The sequence below is a fragment of the Schistocerca nitens genome, chromosome 8 (assembly GCF_023898315.1).
Source record: "Schistocerca nitens isolate TAMUIC-IGC-003100 chromosome 8, iqSchNite1.1, whole genome shotgun sequence".
NCBI lineage: Eukaryota > Metazoa > Arthropoda > Insecta > Orthoptera > Acrididae > Schistocerca > Schistocerca nitens.
The window spans coordinates 638289019-638310042 of NC_064621.1; the positions used below are offsets into that span (position 1 = coordinate 638289019).

General features: G+C 44.8%; 1 protein-coding gene and 1 pseudogene across 5 annotated transcripts in view; both read left to right on the forward strand.

Annotated features, from left to right (window-relative positions):
* The window catches only part of LOC126198482 (transducin-like enhancer protein 4), a 510722-nt gene that overhangs the window by 12083 nt on the left and 477615 nt on the right, over window positions 1–21024 (forward strand). The gene's annotated exons all lie outside the window — the stretch shown is intronic.
* Window positions 9131–9248, forward strand: LOC126200071 (5S ribosomal RNA; annotated as a pseudogene).

The following is a 21024-nucleotide window of genomic DNA, read 5'->3' on the forward strand; positions in this document are numbered from 1 at the left end:
TCAACCTACTGATTTGCTGCATAATTTTAACCGACTGGGTTCTTGTGTCGCTGTCAAAATGATCTAAAATCAGTTAACTGAAGCAAGGAGAGCCACCACCCGCCAGGCAGGATAAAGCATTCGTGGAATTTGGCTTGCAGGATTCCGTATTGTAAGAATGCTTGTCAGTGTCGTCGTCGTCTTACATATGGGGATTAGGCATGTGCCCGTTCCCTGTGTTTGCAAACCAGGGTTGTATTCTGTACTCCATCTGTCACTCTGTTCACATTTTGTTTCCTCGTCTCTGTGTACAGTTATTTCCTCGTTAACGCCTTGAGTAAATTTCACTTATTTTGACCGTTTTCATTTCTTATTGAATCTCTTCTTGTTCATCACCCTCAATAATCTCATCTCTGCAGCTGGTATTTTGCTGGCATTTTCCTGTTTATTTATCCAACTCTTGCCGTACAACAAGAATGGCACCACCGTCGTTTTATAAATAGACTATTATTATTTTTTTGTCGGGTTTTATAGGTCAGTGTTCTGTTTATTGCTCCACATATTGCTCCAAAGTCAGCAGCTTGTCATTTGCATTGCAAAGACGAAGAAAGTAAAGGCAGGAACCTTGTCAACGTAAAGGTCACTAAAGCAGCGTATCTCAGAGATGGGTGGCAAATGATTGATCTCGTGTACTCAAACACTTTTTTTTCCCAAGTGAGCTAAAGTACTTACGGAGAACCAAAATCAGGCCACGAGTTACAGGAATTTTAGCCCCTCCCCTCCCGAATACAAATTTGCTAAATTCCCTCCTTTCTCAAGCAGCCTCGGACGCTCCATATTGCCAAATGTTTGTAAACATTGTGTATAGTTATTGCATCATACTCCGATGGTATTTCAAGACGAAGGGCGATCAATACGTGAAATGGTGCGATTGTGTCACACTTACTTCTACTTGTTTTAGAGATTTTCAGCACATCCATAAGTACTGATTTTCATGCAGGCCGCTGAGCGTCACTAAACCGCAAACACACACACACACACACCTTGACGGGCGAAAAATTCGTACATTAGTCTTAGATTTCTGGCAGTTTTTCACAAGACCAGACGTGCAACAGTCACAGAACGCGGACCTCTGCAACTAACTGTGTTTTGGAGCACCTGTGTTGCGTGAACTTTCGGCCTACGAGGGCTTGCTGAAAAGCGGTGACACCAACTTCTTTATTCTATTCTGAGTATCGACGGAGGTGTTACATATCATGCATGTTACTCGGTCGATTTTCCCGCTTCGCTGGCGCATGTTGCTACCCTTTGTTGATAGACACATCCGAATTGTAGCGTGTAGTATGGCGGTGTGTAACGTAATTATGTCTTTGCTTGTGAAACAGCGTTTCTAACAGCAGAAAACGTGTCCCATAGGAGAACGAAAGCTGTGTACTGTGCTGATTGTATCGTCACGGTTCGTGCTCACAGTGGAGGAAGCGGTAGTGCTAACGTCAATGTGTGTGACAGAGCTTTTATCTATTTCCAAAACTTAAAGGACACATTCGAAGACTGCAGTTTGATAGTGATGTAGCGGTATAAGTGGTGCTGAGGTTGTGACTCCGCCGGCAAACATTCTACAGTGACGGTATCAATAAACTGGCCTCTTGTTGCGAGGTATCTGTTCGTCGCCAAGGTGAATACGTTGAGAAATAAATAGGTGGGCATGAAGAATAAAGATGTAGAAGGTTAACAACTTCCTATTTATTTCAAAAGCTGTAAGAATTTTACAAAAAAGAAAAAAATATTCGGAGACATTACTTCTCAGTAAGCTTATGTTCACCATCTAACATATGGATGAACTACTGTAGAAAATTCTCTATCTATGTACTCGAAAAGGACACTTCAGAAAGAAATTGAAGCAGAACGCAGTTGTTCCAACTTGGCCGCATCTCTGGACAAACACGATTTATTAGTCGGCTCGGCTGGCCCCGGGCACGTGTCCGGCGGCTTGTGCTGCGCGCCCCATCAGACACGCCCGCCTATCTCGGTTGGGTGACCTGCGCACAAATAAAACAACACGCTACGGGCAGCTCCGAAATGGAAAGAGGGAGACGAAAAAAAAGGAAGCCACTCTTCGGAAGAGATAGCAGCGACGCTCGGTCGCACCATAAATTAAGCCTCGTATTGCGAGCGGCGCGGCATGGCCACTCAATTACCCGAGGGGGAGGGGGGGGGGGGAAGCTCTCGCCCCCTCCTAATAAAATCCCGGGCGGAGGAGGAGTCGGCTGACGCAAGAGCCGGCGCCCGCTAATCGAGAATTAAATTTTACGGTGCGACGGGACGGTCGCACACTCGCTACCTAATGATGCTCCCATCCTGCTAATGTCGAGACCCACCGGGCGACACCTGGTGTTTCGCGTGAGCCGCGTCTCACTTGTCACCTCGTGTGATGTCCGTGAATACGTCCACCCTCACCGCTGCGAGTTCCTCTCCGCCGGCCGGAGTGGCCGAGCGGTTCTAGGCGCTACAGTCTGGAGCCGAGCGACCGCTACGGTCGCAGGTTCGAATCCTGCCTCGGGCATGGATGTGTGTGATGTGCTTATGTTAGTTAGGTTTAATTAGTTCCAAGTTCTAGGCGACTGATGACCTCAGCAGTTAAGTCGCATAGTGCTCACAGCCATTTAGTTCCTCTCCTGGCGACAGAAAGACCACGCGTGGCGACTTCACTTGGAAGAGCGGTTGAGCCAGTGTCTCGAAGAGAGGCTATAAGATGAACATCGACAAAAACAAAACGAAGCCGATGAACTGTAGTCGAATTAAATCAGGCGATGCTTGAGTATTCAGCGCGATGAAAAAATGTTTTCGCCGGAACTGAAACGGGGACCTTCTGCGTGTTAGGCACACGTGATAAACATCACATCACGGAAACTGCACCTCAGATTTAACTTGTAGGAAGAACGCCATTTTGGCGTAAAAATCAGTTTGCGAAAACGCACAGTGCAAGTGGTTAGCGTTCGTTCGCAACAATCGACAACACCTTTGACTGGTTGAATGCCATCACAAGTAAGAGCTGAGCTCGGGTAGCCACCGAAGACGTTCGCCGTTATCCTCAGTAGCATGATGTGCACTTCCTTTCCGTACGAGACACCGTCCATTCGCGCAGTTTCTAGTGGCAGCGATCCTGGGCCAAGCAGAAAGCGGTGGATGACTCTTCCTACTTTGGAAGCAAAAAACATGACATTTGATGAAATAGGAAGAATTTAAAATGCACACTGGCAGTAGGAAGAAAAAAATGTGTACAAAAACAGCTAAAAGCAGCAGATGAGTTTTGCTACTTAGGCAGCAACAAAACTGACCATGGACGAAATGAAAGAGTTTAAAATGCAGACTGGCAATACGAAGGAAAAGAATAGCAAAAAACAGCTAAAACAGTAGATTAGTTTTGCCAAAAGCAATAGGCTAGATGAGTTTTGCTATTTAAGAAGCAAAAGACTGACGATGGATGAAATAGGAAGAATTTAAAATGCACACTGGTAGTAGGAAGAAAAAAAACTTAAAAAAAAACGTTAAAAGCAGTAGATGAGCTTCGCTATGTTGGCAGCAAAAAAACTGACCGTGGACGAAATAGTGAGAAGTTAAAATGCTGGCTGGCAGTAGGAAGAAAACAATTTGTAAGGAACTGAAATATGACAGCAAAAAAATTGACGATGGATGAAATAGGAAGAATGTAAACTACAGATTGACAGTAGCAAGAAAAAAAATTTGTATAAAATAGAAATATGTTAGCATCGAATATTACATTAAGTGTTAGTCCGTCTTTTCTGAAGTTATTTGACCGCGGTGTGGCGTTGTTCAGAAGTGAGACGTGGATGATAAACAGAATAGCCAAGAGGAGAGTAGAAACTTCAGAAATGTTGTGCTACAGGTGAAATCTGATGATTGGATGGATGGACCGGATTACTAATGAGGAGATGCGTAATGGAATGAAGGGAAAATATACATTTATTCACAATATGACGGAAAGAAGCGACTGGTTTACTGGACACGTCCTGAGACATCAACGAATTGTAAATTTGCTATTGGAGGTCGGTGTGGGATGATAAAAATTGCAGAGGGAAACCAAGGCTCGACTACAGTTAGCAAGATCATATATATTAGGTTGGTACAGAAGTTTGTAGCGTTATTCTTTTGCATGTTTGTATTCTGGTTGCTATGGGTTTATTAATCGATTGTCATTTTTTATTTGTAGTCCATTGTTGCTATTTGGCTTTAAAAGTCGTCATTTTGTCATTTCGAGATTGTGAGTGGAACTGTGGATGATAGAGAATGGAGTGCCAAGTGAAGAAATGGGAATATTTCCCACATATGTTTGTGTTTGAGTTCAGAGGAGCCAGAAACATTTGCGCCGTGCATGGGATAATGCCATTGGACCGAGCACGGCAAAAAGTTGTTTCTCTATTTAAAAAGGATCGTTTTTTCTGGCGTTGTTGAAGATGGTCTAAACGCGTTAATCCCCAATTATCCACGCCAGTGTACTCGAGAAGTGACACTTTTTCAAGCAATGGGGAAGGTTCAATAGCCGTGTGTATGGGTACTGCATACTCTAAGTGAAAATCACAAAATTCAGTCGGTGGCTGTGTACTCTACAGAGGCCATTAAAGTGTGCTAGCGTTCGTATTACTGTATCGTTAAAAGAGAGTTGCGTCATTTCCAATTTCTCATCGCCATATATGTGACAAGAAAACACGAAATATTATACTAGCCAGGGTCCTCATTCCTTTCTCTCTGAATAAGGAAACGAAAGAAGAATAAAGCCTACGTTACCAATTACCATCATATTGCCTGCAGCCACATGTGGCTGTGCAGTGTAGTGGCCAGTAAATAAAACCATCACTTACCAACTTAGCAGATAGTCCAAAATAGAGTTCCTAGAAACATCACCATGGACTGTGGTCGAAGATATTCATGAAATTATTGTGTGTGCTGCCCTCTTATTTGTACATTTCTCTTACAATCTAATGTTATTGTGTAATGCTGAGTTCCAGATCATTTCTTCTGACGGAAGGCTTTGAGAATCTTGGTACTTTAATGGAACACCTTGTTTATTCTGAAGGTTCGTAGACTTTTTAAATTTTGAAAACTTGTTTGATTCAGTGATTACTTCAGTTTTAAATCGTAGCTACGCAGAAATCACAATAAAATTAGAAAAGTAATTAGTATCGTCAAAATATCGAAACATAACGCGCCATGTTATTAACAGAATTTCGCGGAGCTGTTATTCACTCCCAGCGGAACATCTGTGTTCCGTGGAACGGAGTTTAGGAAACGCTGGTCTAATGAATACTCGTTTTCGTGACACTCCGCCCACTACATATTTAGTCCGTAGACTGTGTTGGGCGGCGCTGCTACCGTCTGAAATGTCACGGCTGCTACTGCCGTCTGTCTGACTAGAATTGTCTGTGGAGTCGTTTGTCGCTCGTGGCCGTTGCCGTGTCGCTGGGAGCACTCTTTATGCAACACCCTGGATATTTTGTCTATACACTCCTTCAGGTCCACGACGTCTGGTCTGCAACGGTTCTGTTGTCGTGTGTCTGTATAAGTTGTCTTTCCTGCGACAAACGGTTATGAGGTGAACCAGAACTCGTTTATATAGATAAGCAACAACAGAGAGCCTGTAAGACTACCTTGAGGAACGCCAGAAATCACGTCTGTTGTACTCGATATTTCGTCAGTTAGTGCGAACTGTGACCTCTCTGACATGAAACCACGAATCCAGTCGCATAACTGAGACGATATTCCATAAGTACCCAATTTGACTACAAGCCACTCGTGTGGTACAGAGAGCCTTCTGGAAATCTAGAAATACGGAATCAATTTGAGAGCTCAATAGCACTGCCGGCCGGAGTGGCCGTGCGGTTCTAGGCGCTACAGTCTGGAACCGCGCGACCGCTACGGTCGCAGGTTCGAATCCTGCCTCGGGCATGGATGTGTGTGATGTCCTTAGGTTAGTTAGGTTTAAGTAGTTCTAAGTTCTAGGTGACTGATGACCTTAGCAGTTAAGTCCCATAGTGCTCAGAGCCATTTGAAGCATTTGAATGAATAGCACTCAACATCTCGTGTGTGTGTGTAAAGAGCTAGTTGTGTTTCACAAGATCGATGTTTTCTAAATCTGTGAGGTAATAGACAGTTCTTTTCTACGTAATTCATAGTATTCGAACACGACGTATGTTCCAAAATCCTGCTGCATATGGACGTCAGTGATAGCGGCCAGTAATTTACTGGATTACTCCTACTACGTTTCTTGAATATTGGTGTGATCTGTGCAACTTTTCAGTGTTTGGGTACGGATCTTTCGACGAGCGAGTGGTTGTATATGATCTTTAAGTATGGAGCTGAAGTACCATGCGGGCTTTTTCACAGTTACTCCGCTCCCTTCGCGTCGAGTTCTCTGTCCGGGTTTTGAGCTGTCTTGACGTCTGTATTTTGCTCGCTGAGAGGTCTCTGTCACTGTGCGTGGCCCGACACAGGACGGCGGCAGTAAGAGGCGGGAGTCGGCCACCCCCTGCTCGAAGTGGACAGTGGGGATGCGTGGGTGCGTCGAGGGGGCGGTAACTAGCGAGAGGCGAAGCCGCGAGAGCACTCGGCGAGTGCCGGGTAATTGAGAGGCGCGCCGCCGGACAAGTCGGCGGCGCTATTGATTGTGACCCCCGCCGCCGCCCCCGCCGCCGCCGCCGGCCGCGTTATTTCCCCAGAGGATCCCAAAAACTCGGCGCCGCACGCCAGCCCTTTTTCCTTCTCCCGTGAGGCGCGCGCTGCGCCGCGACCCTCGTCTGTAGCCGCTGGGGCCCGGCGGGTGAGACAAATCGGGTTTTCGGGGATTCCCCCTTCCCTCGCCGGAGGAATAACTAGAGGTCGCCGCCGTTGGAATGCCGTGGCGTGTTTGACTGGTTGGGGGGGGGGGGGGGGTCCTGCGGGAACACGCGTCCCTTCCCTGACGAGGTTGTTCCTGTTTGCCAATCGTGTGCGGCCCATGTGCGGTCTGCTCCAGTCCGGATATCCGCTCCCAGTTGGCACGGTAGACTGCGGCCACGACAGCCGTACGCTGTGCAGTGTGTGTGATTAAGATTGACGACTACTTTCACGCGTGCTGTTCGGGCAGAAGGGCGAGGTGATGCAGTGGTCAGAGACTGGCAGTTGGGTCATCTAGATTGACGTTTCCCATCATTTTCCAACTGCTAAGGCGAATGCTGGGATGATTTCCTTGAAAGGGCGCAGCTGGTTTCCTGCCCCCCCCCCCCCCCCCCCACACACACACACAAAGCTCGTGCGCGATCTCTAATGTCTTCGTCGTCGATGGGCCGTTAGACCCGATTCTTTCTTTCTAGAGCTCCGCAACTTAATCGGTGAAACCGGAACACTTATAGCATGACCTTTTGTCCGTCTCACTATCCGCGTGTCCGTCTTTTTCTCAGGGATGAGTAGGCGTATCAAGTTCACATTCATGTTACACAGTAAGACCCACGGTCTCTTGGCTGTCTTAAACTTGAAACTATTATGTCATTGCAATCGAAAGATATGGACACTCACCAAAACTTACAAGGTACTTCCCGTTAATCTACATTCATGCAAGTTGGCAAGGTTTCACAACACGAGTAAAAACAAACATCCTAAAATTGTTAATTTGTAGTTATATCATACAAAAAATTATTTCTGCCTGTCTGTTAAGATCCCTTTTTCTCGAAACAGGTGCGGATATCATATCGAAATTTCTGTCGAACACAAACGTCTGCAGTCCCGTGGAACTGTAAAACATTCAAGCCTCTAAGTGAATGTAACATGAAGGCACGGTCATTTATTCCTTTTTTGTTTTAAGATATAAGTTCTTTTGGATTTAATTATGACATCGTTATCCTGTCAGACACGATAAAAGAACGTAGGGCAGTTACTGTTTTTTTAATATATGTTCGAAAACGGAGACCAGTAAAAGTAAAACAAGGATAGTGCAGTGAGACATAGGAAATTAATGGATGCTGAGGAAATCAGATTTGAAAATTAGAACACGTAGACGAGAAAGTAAGTAGTCTGACCATACCATGTAATACCCTCCAAGGGGTGTCAGAAAGTTGCAGTTGACGCGACTTTACTAATTTCCACGTAGAAACCACAGATATTTGCCTTCAGCACGGTGCGCGTACTTTACCCAATGGGTCACGTAAGCGACTCTTTGTTCCCAGCCAGCTTAGGTGACGTCACCTTTTGGCGCGCTGACGACCCAGCACGGAATGGCGTGCCCCTGCTGGGCCAGTTTACTTTGGTCTGTTAGCTTTTAGAGGCTCGGCGATAACGAAGCCTCAGTTTTAACCGCACTCGCTAAACATTTCAGCGAAAGCAATTTTGCTCGGAACCTGACCCGTCGGCCCGGATAGGTTTATTACGCACCTTTTTCAAGTTTTTCCCTCGTCGTGACAAAGTCCACTGTGTGTTTGTTAAGAAGTAACTAAAAATGACGAAATGCTAGTACTATTGTGGAATGAACATTATGAGTCACAATGTCGACGACTAGGTCCCTAGAGAATGACTAAATTTTCCCATTGGGGAAGGAAATCAGCTGAGCACGTTTTGAAGGACTTCCTCTTCCATTCACCGTGCGATTTAGGGAAACCATGTAAAACCGAAATTCGGAACTTGTAGCTGTGTTTGAACACCGATCCCATCAAATGCTGTTCGTAAGTCTTTACCAATGCCATCCTCGCTCATTGCGTCAGTCACGCTCATTTTTGTCTTTATACGCTGTGCAAAAGTGATGAGTTTAACCGAAGGTGAAAGGGGGGGGGGGGCAGAACTTAAGGAGGCTCGCTCCTACGTGGAGAATTCGACATCAGTTTGTGTACTGATACGAGTTGCTAACAAGCAGAAGTTTAAAAGTGCAGAATTAAGTAATTCTCCTCGAATTGCGCTAGTTACACACTGAAGTCATTGGGTAGCGATGCGCAGATATACAGATGGCGGTAGGTATAAAAAGGCAGTGCATGGGCGGAGCTGTCTTTTGTCCTCAGGTGAGTCACGTGAAAAGGTTTCCGACGTCATAATGGAAATTAACAGACTTTGAACGCGGAGTGGTAGTTGGAGCCAGACGCATGGGACATTCCACTTCGGACATCGAACAGAGTGCAACGGCCTTGCCGCAGTGGCTACACCGGTTCCCGTGAGATCACCGAAGTTAAGCGCTGTCGGGCGTGGTCGGCACTTGGATGGGTGACCATCCGGGCCGCCATACGCTGTTGCCATTTTTCGGGGTGCACTCAGCCTCGTGATGCCAGTTGAGGAGCTACTCGACCGAATAGTAGCGGCTTCGGTCATAAATACCATCATAACGACCGGGAGAGCGGTGTGCTGACCCCACGCCCCTCCTATCCACATTCTCCACTGAGGATGACACGGCGGTGGGATGGTCCCGGTAGGCCAGTCGAGGCCTGACGACGGAGTGATTTTTTACGTCGAACAGAGTGGCCCACGGCCTACACTTAATGAAAGTTATGAACCTCTTCTTTCACGTCGTCGTCGGAGCTGAATCGCTTTCCGGCCAAATGTTCTTTTAACCTAGGGAACAGGTGATAGTCATTGGGCGCCAAGTCAGGACTACAGGGTGGATGGGTGATTTTATGTTTCACTGAAACTGTTGCAGGAGAGCAACGGTTTGCCGAGCGATGTGTGGGCGAGCGTTGTCATGGAGAATGTGTACGCCCTTGCTCAACATTCCTCTTCTCCGGTTCTCAATTGCCCGTTTGAGTTTTTTCAGAGTCTCACAGTACCTGTCAGCGTTAATCGCGGTCCCAGCGATTCAGCTCCGAAGACGAGGTGAAAGAAGAGGTTCATAACTTTCTAAACAGCATGGCGACGAGCTGGTATGACAAGGGCATACAAAAACTGCAACAGCGCTTACAAAAGTGCATCGACAGAAATGGTCATTATGTCGAAAAATAGCTAAATGTTCAAGCTGTAAACTGATGTAAAGTGCTGTAGAAATAAACAGGTCTATCTTCTTATAAAAAAAATAGGAGACCTTACTTTTGGGATTACCTTCATAGAATGATAGTTCCATAGCAATAGAGGCAGCAGTTCGTACAGTCACAAAGATACTGTGGAAACGTCCGAGGTAGGCTGTATGCTCCCTCGGTGGCGTAAGTAGCTCAGTTTCGTGAGAGCACTGTTAACCTGCACGGTTGCTGTGGACTGAAGATGATGCTAGTGTAGTGTGCCGTAGGACCCCAGCTTCCCAACAGAGGTTTCGTTCCCAGGGCAGCGGAGATGAAATCGTGCCTTTGGCGTCGTAGCGTGGTAATTGCCGACCGGAGCTTTACGAGGCTATAATTTCTCATTCGCGGGTGGCGAGCAGCGCCCGAGAGCGAAAAAAAGTTGCCAGCCAGAAGGAAAGCGGTAATCGCGTGATTTTTACTTGTAATAAAAGCGCCGCCGCTGAATTAAATAGCACACCTTTAATTACTTGTTGATAGCTATCGGAGAAATGCGGCGCGGTCACCTGTTTATTTTCGCTTTGATTAATCACGGTTTTTGCGTGTGACTGGCGTGTGTAAGAAGAAACGCATTAATCAGGTTTTCAATTTGCGCGCGCCCGTCGCGGCGTCCTTTTCGGCCGTCGTTTAATTAGTCAGCCAGGTAGCTCTTTGGCTGCCTTTTTTCCTCTCCCTGTGGATCGTTCTCCTTTTATTTTTACGCATCTGTCACCTCCCCATTTCTGCGATGCAGTTAATGTTCTGTACTCCAGGATGTGTTCCGTAAATCACTTCGGTCGCGCTCGGAATGCCTTATTTGTGGAATGTGGAAGTCAATTATTTTTTACGTCCCCCGCGATTGGTTAAGAGGTCTTGAAACTGGTTTCCCGTGAGGCGCTGCAAGGCTACCAACGTATCTATCTAAATAATATTCTTTGTGTCTGTATGTATGTGCGCGCGTGTGTGTGTGTGTGTGTGTGTGTGTGTGTGTGTGTGTGTGTGTGTGTGTTGGGGGAGGGGGGGCATTCTCACTCTCATCAGGAAATATTTACAGTTTTTTTGACACTTTTACTTTTTCCCAGCAGCTCTAGTTATGTTTTCTTGCTTTATTACGACGTGATGAGTATCGTCGGAAATAATATATACTAACAAGAAATCTTATTTACATGGAAATGAGATTCGTCTGCTTGCGATGAAATTGCAGTTGCACAGGGCTAGCAATTGATGTGTATGTCGAATGAAGAAAGAGTATTTGTTGATGATGACCGCTGTCGCCGTGTAGATGTTAACAGTGGGCGTACTATGTGAATCATTTTGCAGTTCGTTTTGAACTTCTGATGACTTCATTCGACAGTAAGCAATAGTATCATCTGCAAACAATCTAAAAGGGCTGCTCAGATTGCCTCCGAAATCGTTTGTATAGATCAGGTACAGCAAAGGGCCCGTGTTTTATCAATTAAAATGTGGCCTGTGGTAAAGCGCGAGACTGCAGATTCGAAAGTACTGGGTTCGATCCCTGGTCGGTCGTAGGACCTTTGTTTGTCAACACTTCTGTCGTCTGTGTCAATGTTTGTGTGAAAAAATGCTGAGTTGCTCTGTCATTCGTTGAGCACGTTTAACTGTAGGTCCCTCAATGACTGGCTGCATAAGATAACAGTATACCACCGCAGCAGAACCATGCCTAGCAAAGGACCGTGACGTTGAGATCGACCTTCTTAGTGATGGCAGCTTTACTTACTTCTCACTATAAACTAGTGAGCCACTGTTTATAATGTTATTTGGCTGAAGAGCATCTCCCAGCCATCCGTGTGTAATGGGGTGGGGATGAAATCATAGAGAAAGAAAAAAAAATGGTGAAGTGTGAGTAGAACCCACGCACTGAGGCTTACGTACAAATTTAATTACGTATGCGTATAGGTTATCCATCATGGAAATCGAGGATCTCGACGATTTTTGCCTGTTATCGATATCGATACTGGCAATATATCGGTCCTTCGAATTCCAATATCTCTACAGTGGTTCCTGAGACACGTCTGAACAGCAGGGGACAGGAGACGTCATTTGTATATACATGACGCCACACAGCGGGAACCACGCCGACAACCGTAGGGACGGATTTATTCTACAGAAATAAGTGAAAAATGTTTACTAACATGGGTTCTGAAATGCATACCTTAAGAGGAATGAGCACTTGTTCATCTTCGATACTACGAAACAGATCTCATTTACTGTAGGGTCTTTGCTTTCCATTTCTGGGAGGAGGTAATATTGACCAAAACAAGAAAAAAAAGAAGAGATTGAACATTTCTTCATCTTTGCTAGTGTGAAACCATCTCTTCTATTGAAATTACCTCTTAAGATATTCGTTTTAAAGTCATGTTTGCTACATTTTTTCCTTCTTTTGGTCCATACTACCTCCTGCCAAAGTATCAAAAGCAAAGAGCTTCCAGTAGAGGAGATGTATTTCATAGTATCGAAGGTAAACAAATGCTCATATCTCTTCAAACATGATTACTTCTTACATTTTATGTTTGCATTCAATAACATTTTTCTGTTATTGTTTTGACAGAAGGTGAACACAATGTAGCTTCTAATGGCAAAAACTTTTTCTTACTTGTTATAACTAAAATTCAACAATTTTGGACTTCTTCTCTTTTTTTTACTTTTTCTGTGAAACCCTCCTTCTTGCCAAAGTTCATGGCTCTAGGTCAAAAGGAAGTGCCCTATAGGTTTTGGTGATTGCGTTTGCAAGTGTTAAAATATGAGGCATAAATGGTCGTATCTTTTAATTGCATTCGCTTCGGACATTAAACTTTTTACACCACTATGTGACCATAGACCTCAGTATGTGACGTAGATTTCAACTTGCTATGTGAACCCGTTCCAGAGTAAAAAGAGTTTTTAACAGACGGACAGACAGACATTGGAATAACAACTGACAACAAAAATATTATGTATCGTACAATAGAATTAGAAATTAACAATTTTAGAAATGTTTCCTTTACTTGTACTGCAGAACCTTGCTTCCTGACAAATTTCATGATACTAGGTCAACGGGGAGAACCCTAAAGGTTTTGGCGAGTAAGTTTGCGATTATCAAAATATGCGACGTAAGTGACCGTGTCTTTTGATTTCATTGACTTAAATCTTAAGTGCTTTAATCACCAAGGGACCAAGCGACATTAGTATGTCGCACAAAATTTAACTTTATAGGGCAACTTGTTCCTGAGTGAAATGGGTTTTAACTGATGTACAGGCAAGCAGACAGATAAAAAATGACAAAGAAATACTTTTTCTTGTGACGTAAATTACAATTTAACATTTTTCTGAATTTCTCTTTACATCCACTTTGAACCCTTGCGTCTGCCAATTTACACGATTCTTGGTCAACGGGAAGTACCATATAGGTTTTGATAGTTGAGTTCGCGAGTGTCAAAATATGTTGACATAAATCGTCGTGTCTTCCGACTGTACTGACTTCGAACAAGGGTAGTCATCTTTTTATAACTACCGCCCACTTCTGTATCTTGAAAATAATAAAATTTTCTAAGAACCCACCGGTTCCACAATAATAGTGATTTTGAACGTAGGGAAGGGTTTAAAACGTGAAATACGCAACGCGCTCTGTTCAGCGATAACGACCATGTTGACTATCACTAATTTAGAAACTTGATTTTCTTATACCGTCAAGGCAACCTTAGTACGTGATATCGATTTTAACTTCATACGGAAACTTGCTCATGAGAAAAATTGTTCGTAACAGTGGGGTAGACAGGCAGGCGGACATCAAAGCGATTGTTTGAGAGTTCCGTTTCTGCCGATTGAGGTACGGAAGTTCAGTAACTACCGACTCAATTCCGAGGGTCACTCCAAAAGAAGTGCGCACTATTTTTGTAAAAATACAGTTTTCATTCTGCATGTGTGAAAGTTTTACAGTGTGTAGATACATCCCACCCGCTTGTTTTCAAACTTAGTTCAACCTGTTGCCGTGAGTGGCGCCGTCACAGCATGTCTTCGACGTTCGTCACAAGCAACGTGCTGTCATAGAATTTGGGAAACTGAAAGAGTCTCTTCGTGGAACACAGTTTGAAGATGACTCCATTGTACACGCTGCCAAACAGTGGCTCCAAAAGGTCGGTCCAGAATGTTACCGTGCGGGTATACAGGCGCTGGTTCCAAATGGCGTAAGGCAGTTGAAAGGGATAGAAATTATGTGGAGAAATGAAAATATTGTTCCTAAAGGATGTATCTACACACTGTAGAATGAAAGATGGATTTTAAAAAAATAGTGTACATTTCTTTTGGAGAGACCCTTGTAGGATCGTCGGCGGGGCGGCTTTGGATGTTGATTGGTGTGTCGCCGCCCTTTGAAGCAGTGCCTGGCGGGTAACACCTCGCGCACTTTAGAGCACGGCCCGCATGCAGCGCGCGCGGCGCTGTGATGCAAATCACCGGACAGGTTGCGCGCGAGCAGAATTGGCGCTGCAGTATAAGCGTTCCGTCGGCGCGAGGCCGTTCCTCCCGTTACAGCGGCTTCAAAAAACCGCCGTCGCGAATCGGCTCTCCGCAGGCGGCGAGCAAGAAGCCATCCAGCCCGCGTAATGGCGGCAATTTCACGCGATTCGCGCCTCGCGCCTGCCAGCGTGTGTGTTTGAGATGCGGCTGATTAGCCGGCCGACAGCCCCCGCTACGCTGGCGTCATCTCGCCACGACCGTACACCTCGGCAACGGAAGCCGCTTTACTTTCGCAACGAGACAGTCGCCGGCGTCTCAGATTTCTGGCGTCAGTTGCTAGGATACGAGTGCAGCTGGCTAACAATTTACGTGGGATACTTGTTTAGCGCCACATTTCAAAAGCAATGTTGACTGCACGACTGGCACCGCGACATAAGGGAGAGGTTTACAATGAATTATGTATCGCAGCCACGTTATGATACATTTCCTAACTGTACACGGATATCATCCCACGCATTTAAACCGTGTGCGTCTCAAGACACCTGCACGTGCGGGAAAGGAGGTTCCCCAGAACAGACGGTCTTCTTCTGCGGCCAGTACGCAAACAGTAGACATACACTTCACATAGACTACTCAAAAACATACGTACATATACAGGGTGGTCGGAAATTCCCGTTACAGACTTAAAGGACTTGTTGAGGGGACTGAGTACATCGTGTTTTGGAAAGGAACTCGTGTCCGGAAAAGTCATCCAACGAGACTACAGAGCGTCAAAGTTATAGGCGCGGGCGTCTGTACATGTACGTATACATGGGATCATTCCGTCATGACGTTACAGACTTTCTAGGATGATAGAGAACGATGAATGCATTAATTCAAGTAAGGATCCCTGTACCGGAAACGAACGAGAAGAAAGTTATAAACGAAAACCGTTCTGATTCCTCTGACAGTGTTGCGAAGAGTTGCGAAGAGTGAAGGGTTGGTAACTTTCAGTGGTGGTAGTGTGGACAGAAACGAGAAAAAATGCCCAATAAACGTGGGCTCTAAAGTGCGTACCTTAACAGCTATGAACACTTGCTCAGTAGAGTATATGTGTTTCACTTAGCGAAGATGAACGAATGCTCATACCTCCTGAAGTACGCACTTTAGAGCCCACGTTTACTGGACATTTTTTCTCGTTTCTGTCCACACTACCACCACTGAAAGTTACCAGCCCTACACTCTTCGCAACACAAGAACAGGTACATGCATTCAACTGTCAGAGGTATCAGAACGGTTTTCGTTTATAACTTTCGACTGTTTCGTTTCCGGTAGAGAAATCCTTACTTCAAATTAATACGTTTATCGTTCTCCATCATCCTAGAAAGTCTGTAAGATCATCACGGAATCACCCCGTGTACACGTACATTTACAGACGCCAGCGCCTATAACTTTGACGCTCTGTAGTCTCGTTGGATGACTTTTCCGGACACGGGTTCCTATTCAAAACACGATGTACTCACTTCCCTCTAAAAGTCTTTTAAGTCTGTAACGAGAATTTCCGACCACCAGTATACACAGAAATAAGAGACGGAGAACAATGGGCAGAGAGCTAAATGCATTAACAAACAGTATTACATGAAGAGTATCTGCGGGCACGACATATGCAACGAAACAACAATCTGCAGAGGGTGGACAGCGATACCCGCAGTGACACTGGAGAGGAGCAGGAAGACGAGATGTAGAAGCAAACAAGACACCTAGCATTATCAGTGACACGTAACGTGGCAAAATGCTCTGACAAATTGTACCTGTCAGTCAAGGATAGCGAATACTAGAGTAAATGTAACGATGTAGCCAGAAAGGCACCTAATGTCGTACACAGATGATTAGCTATGTTAATGCATAGGATTAGCATCACCATTTCTCTACTAATAAATAAACTATACTGTTGTGATTCGCGGTGAACAGCTCGAAGAAACCACTCCTAGGTATTCACCACCAGTTAACAATAGATGATCCGGCTGCTGTGGCTGAGCGGTTCTAGGCGCTTCAGTCTGGAACCGTGCGACCGTTACGGTCGCTGATTCGAATCCTGCCTCGGGCAAGGATGTGTGTGATGTCCTTAGGTTAGTTAGGTTTAAGTAGTTCTAAGTTGCAGAAGACTGATGACCTCAGATGGTAAGTCCCATTGTGCTCAGAGCCATTTGAACAATAGATGATCGCACTAACAAATTCTATCTATCCTAGAATCTTTTGACAGTCTTGTTAAAACAACGAACTTTTATTTATATTTTAACCTTACTTTATCGTTATTTTTTAAAAATAGTATTATAGTTCATCAAATGTTGCAGATAAAAACGAAAAAACTACCAAAAATATGACAGATGAAAATTGTAAGACGTACGACCCGTTTTCAAACATCAGGTAACAGGTCTTTAAATCTGCCATAAATAGATAAATTTCAAAAACTTCTAGTACGAATTCTTCACCGTCCACGTTTGAGTTCTGTACAAGACCCCACTCGAGACCTTCAGTCGTGAACAAACTCAATTCTAGTGTATCGAGTGTGACTGTACTAATAATTAAATCTATTGCTCTTCACTCTCCCTCATACTAAAAACTACAGGGATTGGACAACAATATGGAAATATCATAAACCCGACACACCACCATGGCAAAACACCTTCCAGTCGTGTCGCTGTGGATAAACACAGGTCCTACACTTTATATAGTTTTCAACATATTTTTGTACTATTCTCTCTGCAAAATAATGGCAATTTCAGGTTACGATGATGTAGATGGGCAACGATAATGAACCTTTCCTGCAAACACCAAAAACCTTCCAGCCGTCTCGCAGTGAGTAAACGCGGGTCTTATATGGGTTTATGAGAATGGTGTAACATTCTCCCTGCAAAATAATGGCAGTTTCATGTAACGATTATATACGTGGACAGCTATAACGAATCTTTCTTTCTAAAGTAAGGCAACAAAGGCTCAACAATATTGAGATCTAGCGGCTGCGGTGGCCAGGGAAGACGTGCTCGGGAAACAAGTCCTGGACGATGGGGTCTGTGTGGACAGGGGACGTGTCGTCTTGGAACGCAACGTCGTCGTCAGGGGATGGACCTGATCGACGAATACATGGCAGTCATGTGACCTCCCAAAATAGCCACGGTGCGCACGGAATACTACGATATGGCTGCCCAAATCTTTGTCGATCCCCCACCATTCTTCACTCTGGGGACGTAAACTGGGCCAGAAGTTGGAAACTGTGGACCAAGACTCAGCTGATCAAATGACATTCTTCCATTGTTCCACAGTCCAAGTTTCATGGCTTCGACCCCAAGTTTTTGTGTTACCGATGAGTGGTTTCGGAATTACAGGTGGCCCCGGAGTTCGGTTGTTTTGGAGCTCCATTTCGTGTTGTTTCGGCGCTGACAGAACTCGCGAGTGACTTTGACGGCTGTTGTCCTCTTTATATTTCGTCACAATCCTCACCGGCGACTGTCTGTCGGATCACTTAGCACACACTGTCGTCAGCATCGTGTTTTGGCAGATGAAGTTCTCGGCTCTCGAAACAGCAAACACTTCGGCTCCTATCGTACGAGCATAAACAGTTTTCTCACGTGGGAGCTCACTCAGCCCGGACTGCTTAGACAATGCTCTGGCCACGACAAACGTATTGAGGTCGTCCGTGGTCCGATACGACAGCGCAACTGCGACCTCGGCTAACGCCTGCCTTTACGTTCGAGCGTTCAATTGTCGCGGCCTTGCCATATTTTTGTCCGTCTACTACAACTGGGCCACCCAATTCCGTCGGTACCACGACAGTGGCGAGGTAAGGTCTGCAGTTGTGCACTGTATTGCAGTAGTCGGCGACGACACACAGAGGCGGGCAGGACTCGTGCAGAACCGCCACTGTGCGGGGGCGGGCTGCGGCTGGCCGCGCCGCTGCGGCCGCCCCCGCCCCCGCCACGCTGACACGCGTACACTCGCTGCAGCGCGCGTTGTACAGTCACTGCCGCCGCGGCTCCCTCGTACTCGGATCGCTAACCTCCCGCTCCTTCTTTACTGCACGATGGTGAGAAGCTGTGTGCTGCTGGCTGTCGCTCGCTCCACTCACGAGTGGACTGAGACATACGTGGCCGGCCGGGTAGCGGACACACACAGACTGTGTTACATTCCGCGTACCGGTTGATCTGTCCGAGCTCGTCGTGGGGCCTACGCGACGTTTCTATCTACAACTGGAACATGTCCACCCGAGCCGGGGGATGGCCGCGGGCCGCATCCGGTACATTTAAACCGTATGGGGCTAACTAACGATGAAGTATGCGTTTGCGGAGAAACTGGGACACCAGAACTTGTCACAGTACTGTGCGACACGCTAGCACAAGTGAGATCTGTACAGAACGACAATGACGTCGCCAGGATAATAAGTAACCCCGATGACTGGAACACAATAAATAGCGTAGCCGATATTGTATCGAACACTCTGCACGAAGAATAAGCCTACAACCGCCAAAACCCATATGGAAGGAGGCGTATACGAGCACAACAACACCACAAACCACACGGGAGGACACAAACACGACCACAGATTCCGAAACCGAGAAAGGAACACTATGTGAACATGACTCAGAAGGGATCAACATGTAAGGGACCAAAACCTACAATATATGACACTGCATGCCACAACACAGTCACAAACAACACAACAATGATAAAACAAATAAACACCGGCACCACAACTAAGACTGTTGTAATACGGTAATGTCGCTTGGGAGGAGAAGGCTCGAAGAACTTTTATTCCGAGACTACTCCTCCACAATGGCATCCTGCATAGTGTTCAAAGTATACTGCACACAAGCTGTAATATGTTGCTCGTCTTATTGTGTGCACACAGAAGTATATTCTCTTCTCTATTGAAAGCTATAATCGATGAATTTCATACATCACAAATGTATTAAGTTATTTAAGGAATAATGCGTTCAAATAGCAATGAACTATATTCTATTTCAACTAACAAGTTACAAACGTAAGTGTATTTCTCATGTGAAGCTAAAATTCATGCATTTCATGTATGAAGTGCTCAATCAGCATCTAATCTGTATAATCTGCGTAAACATACATTAGCGCAAACCATTTCAAATGAGAATAGCTCGAGGTTGTACCGAGACCTTCTCATCTGAAATAGATAGTAATAGGCCATTACTAACCAACATGCTACTTAGACTGTATTACGCATTCAAATACAGCATATCACTTCCCTCTATATATTACAAATTATTCTTAACCACGCTCATTGTGTTACATTTTCTTTTTTTATTTTTACTTTTTTTATTTTTCTTTGACATTTGCATTGTATAAATTATATTTTCACCAACTAGGTAGTAACAAATTGTGTGGAACCATTTTAACAATTGTTAAGCATTCAATTCTCTGTAACCTCAAACAAATCTTTATGTAATATGTTCATTATATTATTTTTAAAAAAAGCATTAACAACTGTACACCAATAAGATTGTAACAATGAGAAGTCTTTGCTATTAGATTCAGAAGCATCCGACCCACCTTACATTTCAAGGCGGTGGGTTATTCTATACTGTTAATGAAATAAATAAATAATCTGCCTGTAACCCTCCCCGTTACTTCGTACACTTCAAAGACGCTGCTTTCGTCGATTAACAAATCTCCAGAAAGGGGCCAGAAACACACCGGCGCGCAAGTAGAATGAAATATGACTTGCACTTGGCGGCCCAACTTCCCCGATTGGGGGCGTCCTGTACGCTCATTGCCGAGCCTCTCCGGTACCGCAGCAGCACCCCAACTTTATAAGGGACGGGCAGATCCTGCGTGTACCTCAGGCGTAGATGATCTGTTCGAGACAATTTCCTGGAGACACAAGAGTCTCAACTACGATAATGATAGAATATAAAGTCGAGGCTCATATGCCTCGAGGAAGTTGTAATACCATCAGATCAATAGATCATCTACACCTCAGGTAAAGGCATGATTTCCACATCATGTACAAAGCTGGGATGCTATTGCTATTGCTACAGTGATGTAATAGTCAACCCATCTGCCAAGTAAGCACAGACCCAGGTACAAGCCCCACAAATTTTAATTCATTTCGTTAGATTCAATCATTATCCGCCCATGTCACGAGGAAATTGTAATTCCATTGGACTAAAAATCTATTTGCTATATATGTTCCGTTTTGTTGGCGTACAACGCTATAAATGGTCTGGAACCAAACATATTTAGCCTACGAAGTTTGGTGTGCTTGTAGATTTCAAAAAACTTGTTTTGTACACTATGGAAGTGTGACTTTTGACTTACGAGACCAGACGGCAGTCAGATTTATCTCCAAAGGAGTTCGATGCAACTTTCAAAAACCCTCGAAATAGTTGATTTTGAGGTTTTCCTAGCGTCTTTATTTCGTTAACGCTCAGTTAATTTTCCAAACAAAGGTGCATGGACTACAACCAATGCTGTGAAATGTAAAATATATTAAGATGGAAAAATTTGTGTTTTTGTTTAAACGATCTTTATTAACAGTCTTTTATAAAAGACCGATAGTTAAGAATTTAAATTTGCATGAAAACTGTGATTT